We start from the raw sequence: 15,649 nt of genomic DNA, 5'->3' as shown, positions 1-15,649 counted from the left end.
TTTGCAGGGATAGGAATAATTGTCTTGATGTCCTTGTTGCTGTTAACAGTATTCCTCCTATCCACTCTATTCCTCATTTTAACATTTTTTTTTTCTTTAGGTGCTTGGGGGGTTGACTCTTGTGTTGGTGGCAAGGGTGTTATGATCAGGAACCACAGGGGTTTGTTTGTAGCTTTCTCTGCTTTACCTATGCCCTTAGGGATGACCTTTTGCTTGCTCGAAGTCTTCATCTTGATCACATTTCTTTGTTTCCTGACTGCAAATCCTTGGAGACTTTCTTGAATGGCTCTCCCCAGTAGGAAGAGCACAGTGGAGGGAGACAGGCGGAAGCTATTGTAAGAGAAGCATGACTAAGATTAGGAGGTAGAGACAACGAAGAAAGCTGCAGGTACAATGGGACAAGGCTCTACTGCTCTAGGCTCTTGGGGGCTAATGATCATACTGATAAGTTAGATAACTCACCCACAAGTAGCGTTTTAAAACATAGAATCAGGGATAGAATCGGTCCACAAATCTGAAAGCTCATTGATTCTAGGGTTCCTTGGAATGAATTGACTATGGACTCGGCCATAATCAGGTTTTGTTCACAACACCCAATTCAAATCTAAATGGATCGAATTCCCAATTTTTGACTGCCATGGGATCTAAAGTAACTTACCTTCATAAGAGATCCAATTATAGCTTCAGGAATCAATCGATGTCTACTGAAGAGAAGCCCAGCCCATTGATAGACACAATTCAAATAATAGTGTGCCCATAAAAAGGAGTCCACATCCTCTGTATCGGGCGGTGAAATGCGGTGAGCATTGGACGACTGAGAGCATCTGGACACGTATCCCAAGGGGTTTCCAGCCGCCTGATGTTCACTGTACCGGTGCAGCGGCTGCAGACAATTTTCACATCATAATAAGATAATCCCCTCCGATTTATTGTTTTTTATTCAACAACAATAAAGGTTTTTTTTTTTTAGTAGAACAACAATAAAGAGAGTGGGTGAAGAGATCGATTTTTGTCCAGTCTACTACTTCTAAACTACTTATCTGCAAATTTTCCTTTTTGGACTTGTGAGGTTGTGTTGCCTATGTATGCTTACTGATATTGTTACTTGAAAACTTAAAAAATAAGTATGTTCTTACTTCTGTGCGATCTCACAGTGGAAGATCACGGGTGTTAGATCCCCATGAATGGTACTTTCTTTATTTTTATTTTTTGGTGGATTCACATCTTAGTCTCTTGCCTTCTATAATATAATGCTGTCTAATTTTTCTTTCTTCTATTAGAATTTTGTCACTTTTTCCCCCCACTTTTAGAAGGAAAGGGTTGTGCAGGGTTTTGAGTTTTTTTGTTCATTGCTTCTATGAGGAATTTTGGAAACAACCTCTCCTGTGAAGTAGGTATAAGGCTGCGTACATTTGTCCCTCCCAGACCTTGCAGTAATAGGAGCCTCGTGCACTGGGTTGCTTTTTTTTTTTTTTATATATATATATATATATATTTTTTATTGTTTCTATGAGGAATATATTATTGGTGTGGCTGGGCTGGTATGAGGCATATATTGTTGGTGTGGCTAGGTTGGATTGGAACGTATGCTTTGTGTTCTGTAGAACTTAGGAATCTCGGTTTTTTTTTTTAAATAATAAATTGTTTCTATAAGGAATATATTGTTGGTGTGGCTGGGCTGGTAATGGGGTTTCTTTGATTTGTTGAATGGCTGAAAGCCCAAATGGGATTTGCTTTGTCATAATTGTTTTCTCAAGCATGGAACAGTCGATTCAAACTTTTATTTTTATTGTAATACTTATGTATCAACAATTTCTGCTTCATTTATCTATACATTTCCAATTCTGTTTCCACTGAAGTTTAATTTAATGCGTAACTGTAAGAAAACACGAGGAAAACAAACAAAATTTGAGTTGGGTTTAAGTGATGGTCTCTAGCTAGCATAGATAATAGTAAAACATGAGGAAAACGTGACTTTTGGTTTACGGTTTTGTTTCTACTAATCATATTGAATATCGAAGATACATCATCCAATAACAAACAAACAGTACCAGAAATCCAAGCACCATCCAAGAAAATAATTAAATCTAAGATTGATGGGAAAGAAATAACACAAATCCAATAAGGAATATTTACCTGTAAGGAGATATGATTGTGTTCAACATGGCCCAGTAGCAGATACAAGTCATGCCAGTACTATTGCAAGAGAGAGAATAAATTAGGTACAATGCGATAAAATCCAGAATGAGGAGTTATATTCTATATGGAAGTTGTATCAATGAGGGTTCATGATAGATATTAAGTTATAATAAAGATAAGATTTTTATTTTTTGTGTAGAGAGAGAGAGAGAGAGAGAGAGATAAGGGACGTAGATATTAGAGTTTTTTTTTTTTTTTTTTTGTACTGAATTTAGAGAGGAAGAGAGAATAAATTAATTAGGAAGAATGCAATAATTAAAATCCAGGATGAGGAGTTATATTTTATATGGAAACTATATCAGTAAGGGTTCAGGATAGATATCAAGTTACAATAGAGATAGGATTTTTTATTTTTTTGGATAGAGATAGGAACATGTGTGTGTGTGTGTGTGTGTGTGAGAGAGAGAGAGAGAGAGAGAGAGAGAGAGAGAGATTGGTAACGAATTTAAAGAGTATTTGAGTTCTATAAAAATTATAAATAAAAATATAAAGAGTACCAACAATTTAAGAAAACAAAAAGAATTAAGAAAAAAGATAATAAAGAGGGAAAAATAGTCAAGTGAAATATTTTTCACTTCGTGCTTTTATATAATAGTATGATATATATTTATATTTAATCAAATAAATATCTCTGCAAACATTATTGAATCCATAAAGAGGGTCTAAAAAGTTTAGAGCCAGGACATCATTTTAAGTGCTTGTATGTGTTGTGCACGTATTGTTTAATAACTTGCTATAATGAGCTTAAATCTTAAATGTTAATTACTGGTTTTAGAAACCATTAGCCCATTGTAGTATTATTATTAAACATATATATGGTTTCAGAAACTCAAATGAATACTTAATACATTTAAATTTTAATATTGAATTAGATAACTTTTGAGATTATGTTTGGGGGTGTCAAATTGTCATCTACATAATATATAAATGTGCTCTGTGATATAGCATAAGTATTTATTAAATGTAAGTTGTTGCATCTCTCATCTCTCTTGATGATCTGTGCCTCTAACTCATCAATAATGAATCAGAACTCTCTTTTTAAGTCCATTATACTCTGCACTCTTAGAAAATAGTTGTGTCTCCAAGTCTTGTACAACTTTGTTGGCATCATTGATATCTCTAGAGCTCACTACATGTCTCTCTCTTTTTGATCTCAACTCAGTAAGAGATGTTTTAAGGTCACATTTCCATCCAACCACTATTTCCATATCTTCATCATCAGAGTCGTTATCACTACTTCCACTCTTAAAATCACTAGTGGAACACTAATTCAATAGCCTCTTATGTACCTATGATGTCAAAACCATATCTATTGAATGTCTATTCCTAATGACTGACTCTTCTCCATAGAGATTTTGTAGTATGTCCCATATTGCCTTATATAATGTGTAAGTATTGACTTTAATACTCACACAATTTATCAGTCACTTTAGAATAGTTTTTCTTGCTTCTGAGTCAAACTTAAAACTTTTCTTGGAGTTTCTTTTTCCATTGGCCGCAACCATCCAAATGTCATTTTCTAGGATGCCCAAGTAAAACTTCATAATCTTCCTCTAGAACACAAAATTTGATTTTTTAAAAATAAGTACCCCCAGAATAAACCTTTCACTTACTGCCATATAGTAGTTGGACCACTCAATTGCTTATCAAGCTATCACAGAGCCAGGCTCTGATACCAATCGTTTGGTTTTGGATGACACTAAGAGATGGGGTGAATCAATGTGTTAAATTCTTTTTCATTTTCTAATTATATACTTAACATGACAATCATTGTTGACACTTTAACAAATATATACATAGTCTATTAATGTTGCCCAGAGCTACTATGTATAGTATTGATAATTCTCACTACTACAACTTACTCACATAAACTGTATTACTGTTTAGAGTTGTCTCACAACCCCTGCACTAAAATCACTGTTTCATACATACACAATCGTATGCACATCCACTCTGCAACCACTAAGTGGACAGGCCTATCAGATGTACCTATCCATCTTACAGTTAAGCACTGTATGATACAAACATGCTACCACAACACAAGAGATACATGTTTGGACTAGTTCTCTACATGCATGGAGTAATGCCCACTATCGAGCTCAACATTTATTCAAATACTGATTTTGATTGTACCCACAGCTAAGGGAACTTATTTCAGTTTCACCAATGACATAAAATGACTAGGTCATCACACATTTTTTTTCAGAATAATGTGAGACCACACTCATGACAAATAGGTTTAGGTAGTGGTAATTACCAAGGAACACACTATCCTCGCATCTAACACCCACTGGACACTGATTACAAAATTAAGATTGAGCTTATATCAATGCCCTATAATGAAATCTCATATATCATAGGTCGATAGAATCATAACCTAACTAAGCATACATACATTTATCCAGAAAATATATAACAAATGAATACAAGGGTAGAGGATGCTTACAATCCTTGTCTGAGATACCCGACAATGTTGGGGAAAACTTCGGAGATGTCATGGTGATGTTCGGAGACTCCTCAGCTTCACTGAAGCCTCCGTAAATGTTGCAACCCAAACTTGATAGTGTCTCAAGCACCCTAGCAGTGGTTATGTTTACAGACACACACTCCTTTCTCTTTTCTTTTCTTTTCCTTTCTTCTATTTTATTTTCTACTTTGTAGAAGCTCACTGTAGATTCAATAATGGCAAACACTTCTTCTCTCTTCCTCTCTTTTCTCTTCTTTCTTTCTTGGTAGAAGTCCATTTCCTTCCCCTTTCTTTGCTTTAATGCTTGGGCATTAACTCACAATCATCACCATTAACTACCATTAATGGAGCTTGAGCAACACTTCTATTGAAGTTATTGCAACACTTCTATTGAAGTTATTGCAACATTCAATGCTCACACAAGTGAGTGGATTACCTTTATTCTTCAATAGAATGGGAAAGACACAAACCCTAACTTTCTATCTCTCTTCTTTCTTCTACCTTCTATTTTCTTGACTACCACAACATTGGACTTTCAATAGAGTAGCATAAACACACCCACTTATCTATACCTCCATTAATGGAGTCTAAATACCATTCTCTTGAAGTGGAAGCCCCATTTCATGTAACCAACACAAAGGGGGAGCTTCTACTTGTTTTTCACCTCCTTCACTTCCACTTCTGCTCAATCTCTTTGCACAGAGATATCAGTCTTGAAAAAACAAAGAATATGCAAGTTGAATGGACCAAAATGAACTTTGGATGAAGGAGATATGCCCATTTGAAGTTAGACAAGGGGTCAATGAAAACTTTGGCCATAAAATGACGACCAAGCCTAGCATGTGCTCGATCCCCATTACCATTGAACAAAATTCGTCAATATGGGTATGTTGATATCTTGCGGGTGAAAATTGGGTGCTCGAATATGTCATAAGTCAAGCCAAGCCAATAAGTAAAGCCAAACCAATAAAGGTTCAGTCAAAATTGTTGGACTAAGCCAAGCTAAACAAAAGAATCCAAAGCCATTTAAGAGGGTCCCCCCACCGTCCAAATTAAACATAGCAACCATGTCTAAGGATATTAAATCCGTCTAAGGCATTTTGCCCTTCAAATCCATCTAAGCACTTCAAAGCCATTTTAGTACTTCAAAGATGTCTAAGGCCCTTTTGTCCCTTAAATACCTCAATAAATCCCTATAAATAGGACCCTTTTGATTCACTTTTACACATACGAATTCACCACCCATTTTCACCCTCTTTGTAAATTACTCTAAAACAAAATTCAAAGAGAATAGAGAAGAGAGATTTTTTGTGGGGAAACCCTGCTAACAAATCCGAACTCCCTCTGTGGGAAATCCCTATCCAAGCCAAGCCTCTGTGATCGTTCCCTTTTTATTTTCTCTTTCCCTTTAACCTTAACTTTATGATTTTTACCCTTGTGTAAAATCCTAGAAACCAAAATCAATAGAACCCATGTTTAAGGTCCAATCCTTGAAGCCAATGGTACTCTTGAAGCAAGAAGCTGACCCTGAAGTTGTGGTGTGGAAGCTACATCCGCCCATCCAAAAGACCAGTGCATCTCTAACTAATCAGGTAAAGAAATTTTGCTCATCTATTTCCTTACTAGTGTCAGTTATTTCTACATAGCCTGGAAGCGTTGCCTTTTTTTTTTGTTCTCTTTCATAGGAATCCCAACTTGTCTACATAGCCCGAAACCGCTGTCCAATTCTCTCAAACCATATCCAAACTAGAGTGGAAGCTTTTCTAAAATTTCTTTTCCTCCAAGAAAGAGAGATAAAAAATCAATTTTGTCCCTGAGTTGGGGAAATTACATAGATGACATACTTATAGGTAATCAGTTAATCTTTAGCATTTTTTTTCTCTTGTGATTTCATGCATCAATTTACATAGAATAATAATATTTTCATTATTTCATGTGGATAGCTAGATTTTCTTTTTCTATTATCTCATGTTGTAATTTTATAAGATAATCATGCATGTAGATAGGTTTAAATTACTCATCATTTTATGTAATTTTCATAAGCATCTTATCATTTCATGTGATTTGTGTAAGCATCTTATCAGTTCTTGTCATAATTGGTTGATTCTTTCCATTATTTCATGTGATTTTTTATGATAATAAATTTCATCATTATGTGATCACATATGATTTCTCATCATCGAGTATAACCATGTGATATTTATTTTCATCTCACATATATGGTTAAGTTAGATTTTTTTCTGGATAAGTTAGAATCATCTATCATCCCATTTTGATTTTATGATAATTGATTTCATCATTTCATGTATTAATAGGATGATTCTATTATTTCATGAACTCATGTGATCATATCATATAAATTGATTTATATTTATCATTTCATCTGCAAGTGACAAGTTCCATCATTTTCATGAGATTCATCAAACGTTCATTTTCACTATGATGTTATTTAAGCAATCATAACATGCATATTGGATAGAAATGTTAAAATTATCAAGGGAGAATATTCGAAGTCCAAGCATTTAATAGAAAGATCGAATTTTTGAGAGAGGTGGGTGCCTAACACCTTCCCACATTCGTAACCTGATACGGACCCCATATCTCTGGAATAGTCCATATATGAAGTCAAATTTTTTGGGGTTCAATTTTTCCTTAGGAATTAAACCTCGTACTCGAGCTCGATCCCTCGATCGAAATTGGGCTCACCAGCTGGGTTCTAAGCCCTAAATCCTAGGTGGCAACTCCAAGCAACATGTTTTTCCCATCCCCTTCCATGTCGTCTAGAACATAGAAGACATAAAGAAGCCCCAACAAACCTCGAGAAGATAAAAGGGAGAAAGATAAATAAGAAACCGCTTCCCAAGAAATGGAGCGAGGGATCACAACCCCAAAGAGTGAGAGTTATTTGCTCGAGGGGCAACAGGAAGCAAAATTAAGATCTTGTTTCCCGATCTTGGTCCTCACACCCTCGTAACTCGTAACCTCCTCCGTTGAGATTTTAATGACGTTATAGTTTTTTTAAAGGAAAATCCAGATTGGCAATGGCATAAGATCCTCATTCCTTTCATATATATGGGAAAATTATATGATACCCACTTTTGGGTTTCTCTTCACAAAATTATGCAACCTATGTTTCAGTTAACAAAAATATTACAAAACTACCCAAAACAGTATTCATCCCTTAAGTAATGAGGTTTTTTGACAATTTTACCCCCACCTTCCTTGTCCTAACCTTTCATATTCCCTTATTCTTTTCTTCCCCATTTCAGGGATGCAAATAGTTCACAGCCGCTGCAATTGCCTCATCGCAAGCTCCCAACTATACAATCACCTCGCCGCCCACATCTCATTTCACAGGGAATGAACTTCTAGCGCATGCCAATGTAGGAAATTAACGATAGAGACCAAATCCAAGCTAATGTATTTATATACATTAAGTCATCGTTTTATATTCGCACAACCATGGACATTGGACACAGATCAACGGGAATCTTACCAAACAAACAAGAAAAAAATATGAGAAAACTAACGAATTAATTCCCCGTGGGAACCAATTTCCCACACCCGAGGTGTTTTCTATTCTTCCCCATTCAACAATGGCCGACTACTTCAGTATCTTTCCAATGGCGTCGTCTTCTGCATGCGTATCCGTTGCTTTAACACCACGAGAGCCATCCTATTCCCACGAACATGGCTCGAACTAAAACCTCTCCAACAACCCCAGTCTCATCTTCTTTCTCTTCCCATTCTTTTCACAGCCATGACTATTTCAGAAGCTTTACCTTTCTGCGATCTCTCCGATTCAGGTCCAGTTAAACCCTCTGCCCCACTGGTTTCTTCCTCGAATGTTTACAATTAGCCGCTCTTGATCCTTTTCGGTAATTCGAACTTCGATCCCAAGCTTTACGTTGATATGCCCCTGAAATTCAATCTTTCGACTACAGAGCATGCTTTTGATAAGCTTCCAAGGACGGAGACCGGAATGGTTCTTGTCCAGGATCTCGAAAGGTTTATCGGAACGTACATGGATAGCGCTAGAAGCAATATGGTGTACGTTGAGCAGTTGGATTTCCTGGTGGAGCCCGTTGGTTTTTCCCAAGGTGGAGAATTTAGGGGTGAGGTAATGGGCGCTAGAAGTTCATTCCTCTTGGATAAATTAATTTGCATCCCTAAAATGGGGGTAGAAAGAAGAAAAGAAGAAGGGGATAGGAAAGGGTGGGAGAAGGGAGGTGGGGGTTAAAACTTTCCAAAAACGTCCCCAATTGAGGGATGAACATTGTTTTGAGTAGTTTTGTAAATTTAAACCTAAAACAATGTATATTTTGTTAACTGTAATATAGATTGAATAATTTTGTAAAGGAAAATCCAAAAGTGGGTAATCATGTAATTTTTCCATTGCTATATCTTGATAATGGGGGTTTTGGAGATTTTTGGTTGTGTTGGATCGATTGGAGATTTTTGTCAAAAGGTGAGAGGAAATGGTTAATTAAGATAGGACAAAAGATAGCAAAAACATCATCTGTAGTGAGTGCGGTGGTGCAGTGAGCATCAGATGGCTGAGAGGACCTTGGGACCTGTGTCCAAATGTCCTTAGTCATCCGATGCTCATCGCACCGTTGCACTCACTGCAAAGAATAATCACTCCAAAAGATAACCACTGAGGCGTTATGCAAATGAAGCAACTACCATAAGAGGCTTTTCTTACTGACTATAGTAAATAGCATGAAAATTGAACATGGAAGGAAGGATAATTCCATGGCATATAAAAAGTTAATGGTAACAGGGTGGGGTGGAGTGCGTAACATCGTTGTGGTGGAGAAGCAACCGGATTTGCAAGTGGGTGTGGCTGATCTTGGGGTTGAAAGCGGTTAGAAGAGGAGGAAGAAGAGATCAAAAATAAAAAAGAGAAGAAATCGATGATGAGAATTTAATAGGAGGGGTGATTTGACCATTTTAATATATTAAGAAAGAAGACGTCAGACTTCACTGTTTTTTTATGAAGAAATCGAAAGTAAGACTTCTCAAGGGGACCCATCCATGGGTTGCCAAATGGTTAGAGTGAATTAAAGATTGTGTGGACATGCACACGGTCCCAAGTTCGATTCCCCACCAAACCCCCCCAACTTCCAAGATGTACACTTCTGTTGCTTAAATGTGAGTTATCACTAGTAAGTGATGACATCAGCCTAACACTAGCATTCTAATACTCATATTGTCCTTATATTTTATGAGATTCCTAAAACATGCTTCCCTTATGATTTTGGGTTTGGGAAGCAGCTTGAAATCAGAGGAGAGAAAAGGAAGATCAGTACGAACTTGCAGGGGATGTAAAATGATGGAAAGAAAACATAGTCTGATAGTGATAGAGAAAGAGATTTTTTTTTTCTTGGCCATGGGTACTTGTAGAGAAGAAGAAACGCGATTGAAATGCGCTTGGGTGCACAGACCCATCTTCGTTGGTACTGGTCCTTCAGGTCTAGCTACAGCTGCTTGCTTAGCAATGAAAGATGTCCCTTCTCTTCTCCTTGAGAAGAGCAATTGTATAGCCTCTCTGTGGCAACACAAAAACCTATGACAGTTTAACACTTCATCTCCCCAGAAAGCTTTGTGAGCTTCCTCTCATGAGCTTCCCGGAAGACTTCCCAAAGTACCCATTAAAGCAGCAGATCGTCTCTTACATGGAGTCTTACACATTAAAATTCAAAATCAAACCCAGGTTTGGTCAGTCAGTCGAGTCGGCTGAGTTCGATCCTAGCTGTGGATTCTAGAGGGTTCGTACCCAAGACATGGAATACCTCTCTAGGTGGATCATCGTTGCCATAGGAGAGAACGCCGAGGCTGTATTCCCGAAAGCTCTAAGCTCTTCACTGATACAATCAAAAAAATAGTTCAATTCAATTACTGATTTGTGTGAGCTCACAGGTCCATGTTCTACCAAGGGAGATGTTTGAATTATCAACATTTGGGGTGGCCATGGCTCTTCTCAAATGGTTTCCTCTAAGACTAGTAGACCAGTTCCTGCTACTTGTAGCCAATTTTACTATGGCCAATACAGAAAGGTAAGGCCTTAGAAGACCCAAAACAGTCATCACTGCCTAACTCAGGTCGTTGCGCATAGTTCTTTCCCAATCCCTAAATTCGATCGAATAGGCTACTTTTGGGTATTTAGAAATGATGAGCGTATTATTAACCTTTAATATTAGATTGGGGCTTCATATCTGTTAAGGGTAAGTTTGTCTTTTATTCCACCATTTAACACTGTTGAGGAAAAATGGGACGGAAGTGAACATCTTAGAAAGGGGAGGTTGGTGATAGGTTTCAAAGTAAAGGGGATGTGATTAATAATAAGACAAACCTCAGGGAAGGGGAGAGTAATTTCTTCTTAAAAAATATAGGGAAATTATCCAGTACCACCCCCAAAATTGAAACTAACTCGGAGTAACCCCTAAAAATGAAAATAATGTCTACCGTACCCCTAAATTGTAACATTATTAACTGAAAGTGCGAAATGTCCCTTTTACCCTTATACTTAAACTCTAAAAAGAACCCATTTTCTTCTAAACTCTCTCAGCCGCAACCTTAGCTGGGAGAGTAAACCGTTAGCAGTAGAAGGCCGCAGCTCATTTGAGTAGATATGGCGACTCCTGCGAGGTGAGTCCGACAGCAGTAACCGAAGCTTAAAGGTTCTTCTTGCAAATCTTCAAAGGCATGTAGCTTGAAGCCCTAGCAGCAACCAAAGCTTGAAGCCCTAGCAACAAATCTTCGAAAGCATGTAGCTTGAAGCCCTAGCAGCAACTGAAGCTTGAAGCCCTAGCAGCAACCGAAGCTTGAAGGCTCTAGCAGAAGCCCTAATAGCAACTGGATTGACCCACATTTCCCGTATGTGAGCCAAGAACAGAAGGTAAGTGTTGTGTTAGCATCAACCTTTCCTTGATTTCAACCTTAAGGGATGCAACCTAGAGGACCAACCCCATTGAAGACAATATTATGTGTTCCCACTTGATGGAGTATGGGTTCTTCTGCTCTGGTCTTCTCAAAATAAGATGATGCAAGCCGCTGCTTTGGTCTTCTCAGAGAATGGGTTCTGCTGCTCTGGTCTTCTCAGAGAATGGGCTCTAATTTTATTCTAGATTCTGCTTCTGGTCTTCTTAAAATAAGTTATTTGATTATCAAAAGACATGCAGCTATGCCTTTGGACTCATACCCTTGAAGGTCCTTTGAAAGGGGCATTTTATTAAAAGGGCAGCTATGTTTGGGAGCTTGTAGCCTATATCCATGCTACCTTCAGAACATGGGAGCTCTGTTCTCCGTTGATTTGAGTCCATAAGCTTCAATCTTTATTGTTGTGTAGTATTCTAGTTTTAGTTCTTCTCATATGTAGGGTTGATTTCGATATCTATTTTTTTTTTTTTATAGACATGCCATGTCATTTAGAAGTAATAATGACTCCTCCAACTCCAAATGTCCATTAAATTATCGGAATTTAAGATGTGAATGTAATAAGAAGGCACCAGTGAAGATTTCTGAATCTATCTGGAATATGAACAAGCTCTACTACTGCTGTCCAGAGTTTCCAAGAGGAGGATGTGATTTTTTTTCATAGTGTTTACCAGTGGAAGGCATTCCTGAAACTACTGCACATGAAACCACAATATGTGAAAGGCTTATACAAATGGAAGAACATATGAAGAATGAGGTATAGAAGTTGATTGAAGAAATCTGTACTTTGAAGAATAGCTTGAATGTGATGGGTCAGTTTGTAATGGTTATTGTTGCTGTCTTTTTAATGTATTTGACTAGGTAAAGCTAGCTAGAAGCTTATGAAGGACATATCAAGTTGTAAGTTGTAATATGAATGAAAATGTAGTAGATATATAATTGTTTTGTCTAATTGTGGAGTGCTCTGTTTACTATCAACATTGAGGTACAAGATGGGTCAAAATTTATTGAAACTTTAATAAACAAGTCTTACACCAAAATACTACAATACCATCAAAGAGTTTGGCCGTGTAATCAAGACCAATGTCAAACACAGAACCACAATACTACAATACCAACAAAGAGTAAGGCTATGTAGTCAAGACCAATGTCAAACACATAACCACAATACTACAATACCAACAAAGAGTAAGGCCTTGTAGTCAAGAGACTCAAAACCAATGTCAAACACATAGCATCCATAAACGTTACACCACCAATAAAAAGTCACTCCAAAATCAATTTTTACACACCAATATTAATCAAAAGTATAACACTAGCTGTTCCCTATTTTCTACTTCCACCATCTCTTTTTTCATTAGCTCTTTTAGCCTTTATCCATGTTGCCTTCCTAGCCATTCTTTCCCTCTACCTATATTTTGCATCCATAACAGGGTTAGCTTGAGAAGCTTGAAATTTGGTCACCATTTGGGAGCTTGTAGCTGCATCCATATCTTGGTCCATTATCTTTCGCTACACATTAGGTCACAAAAATAATTTTGGTTAAGACTATTCTAATGAAAATTATAACTTATATAACAATTAGAGATTAAAATGTTTATATCTTGAAACCACCTCTCTTATTGGTAGATGATTCATTTTCCTGGTTGACTGGATCTCTTTGGCAAGTCCTCTTGTTATGCCCAAACCCTTTACATATGTCACACTACAATTGATTATCCTTTTTCCTCAGCTGTGAAGGTTCTTCTTCACCAAGCTCTCTTTTCTTGTTTTTCATGGGCCTACCAGGTAGCCTTTTCAATGGTGGAGGATGGCATGCATCATTACCTTCACTAGCAGGTGGTAAATTCCCTAAATCTGGTACTGGGTGAACCATTTCTCTATGTGCCATCTTGTATGTATCTACTATGTAAAATGGATCATAGTAAGCTTCAATATTACCCCTGATATGCTTGATTGATGCTGCAGCATGATTACATGGAATTCCTGCAGCATCCCAAACCTTGCAATAACAGGTGTTCTTTGTCAAATTAACCACAAACCTTGAATTTTCATCAATGACTTCAAATTTAACATATCCTGCTGGGATAGCCTTACAAAATTTTGTATCTTCCATAATCAGGGCCAACTTCTTCTGAATGCTTGGAGTCACCTTCCCATTCATATCAATAGCTTTTCTATGCCTTTTGTCCAATCTTTTCATCAACTTAGCTCTAATCCCATCAACTAGGGTTAGAATAGGCTTGTCTCTTAATTTTCCTACCCAGTTGTTGAAAGACTCAATCATGTTATTGATAATATGCTCACTTTTTGCTCTAAAATCAAAAGCATGTCAACTCCACATGGTAGGCTTGTTGTTTTTCATTAACCAATAATATGCTTCACTATTGCATTGTTGCATCCTGTCCATTGCTTTCTTGAAGATGAATTCATTTGGTGCTCTAGCTGCTTTCCAAAACTGAGTCTTCAACAACAGTCCTGGGCATGTGCCCTTGAAATTGTTGTATAAATGTTTACAATAATTTCTATGATGAGAGCATCATAAGGAAAAGTCTGAGAAATTACATCTATAAGTCCCTACAAAACAGATTATTCACACTTAATACTCTCTTGTTAAATATAGATAAATGAACTTATAAATATAGATTTCTAAAACAAGTCTATTACCTTCTACTTATCTGACATGAATGTGAGGATTATTTCAAAGTTCTTCACCCCAAGTGCTTCCTCTAGGCAATACGGGAAAAATGACCAACTTTCTTCGTTTTTCACTTCAACAACCCCAAATGCAATAGGATATATTCCATTGTTGCCATCCACTGAAACTACAGTCAAAAGGACTCCACCAAACTTACCTTTAAGATGACATCCATCTAGACCTATAAAAGGTTTACAACCATTCAAAAATCTATTTTTGCAAGCTTGGATGCACACAAAAAGTCTCTTGAATTGTATAGGTTTAGTTAAGTTATGTCTCTCATATGGATGTAGCTTAAAATAGGTACCAGGGTTAGACCTTCTCAACAAATGACCATATCTAGGAAATTGAGCATATGCATTGACAAAGCTCTCTTCACTCTCTCCTCTTGCCAGTCAGTGTGCTTTATAACACTGTAGAGACTATGCTTCAAAATCATATTGTGTGTGTAAAATTGACTGCATAGTCTTCAGAGTCATATCTAGCTCTGATTTCAACATTGGGGTAAGTTTTCTTGCTATCCACCTATAAGTTACATTCTTGTTCCTTTTTGTAGTTCCACTACTCCAAGTGTGTGGACCTAATGTCTTGATCTTAAAGGTGGATTTATCCTTCATAATATATGCATGTACCCTCTAGTTGCAACCATCTTCATTACACAAAGCAGTTACCCTAGTCTTTTCATTTTTTTACCTCAAAATATCAATGCCCTCCTGTATAGCAAAAGTTTGAAGGGTAACTCTAAAGTGATACACATCATAAAACACAGAGTTTAGAGCAAAGTCAACCCTTGTATTTGTTTCCTTGTTATAATCTTTGTCAAACCCTCCATGATACTCATCAGAGTTATAATCCATATCACTGTCAACACCTGGGTTACCATCTACATCATTATATCTCATATTGAACTCATCATCTGAATCACAGTTGTCATCATCATCAGACTCACTGTCTTCCTCTGACTCTACTTATTCTCTCTGTCACTGTCATCATTAGCTTTATACTCACTATCTTCATCATCATTAGAATTTACATGACTAGCTTGCATTTGCTGATTAACTTCTTTTCCCTTACCCTTAACAAAAGCAGTAGTGTTACTCTTAGCTCTAGCAACACCAGATGTTCTATCACTTCCACCAGCTGAGAAACTGGACCTACTAACACTTTTCAAAAATTTTCCATCAATGGTTTTTGCATCAACTCTGGTAGTACTCATATTCTCAATGCTTCCATTGTCCCTTCCAGTACCAGTAGCACTTGAAGAAGCTTTACCAAAAGCACCACATCTCCTAACAGTATGCTTCACAGGCCTATTGGTATTAGCACTTGGACTTGGGGTCACATTG

The 15,649-nt window shown here is 37.1% G+C and overlaps 1 pseudogene; it reads left to right on the top strand.

The window, feature by feature from the left end:
* Positions 1-10,047: 10,047 nt before the first annotated feature.
* LOC122084750 lies at positions 10,048-10,765 on the top strand (annotated as a pseudogene).
* The last annotated feature ends 4,884 nt before the right edge of the window (positions 10,766-15,649 follow it).

Source organism: Macadamia integrifolia, chromosome 7 (genome assembly GCF_013358625.1).
Source record: "Macadamia integrifolia cultivar HAES 741 chromosome 7, SCU_Mint_v3, whole genome shotgun sequence".
In the NCBI taxonomy this organism is placed as follows: Eukaryota; Viridiplantae; Streptophyta; class Magnoliopsida; order Proteales; family Proteaceae; genus Macadamia; species Macadamia integrifolia.
This window is presented reverse-complemented; position numbering and strand designations above follow the sequence as displayed.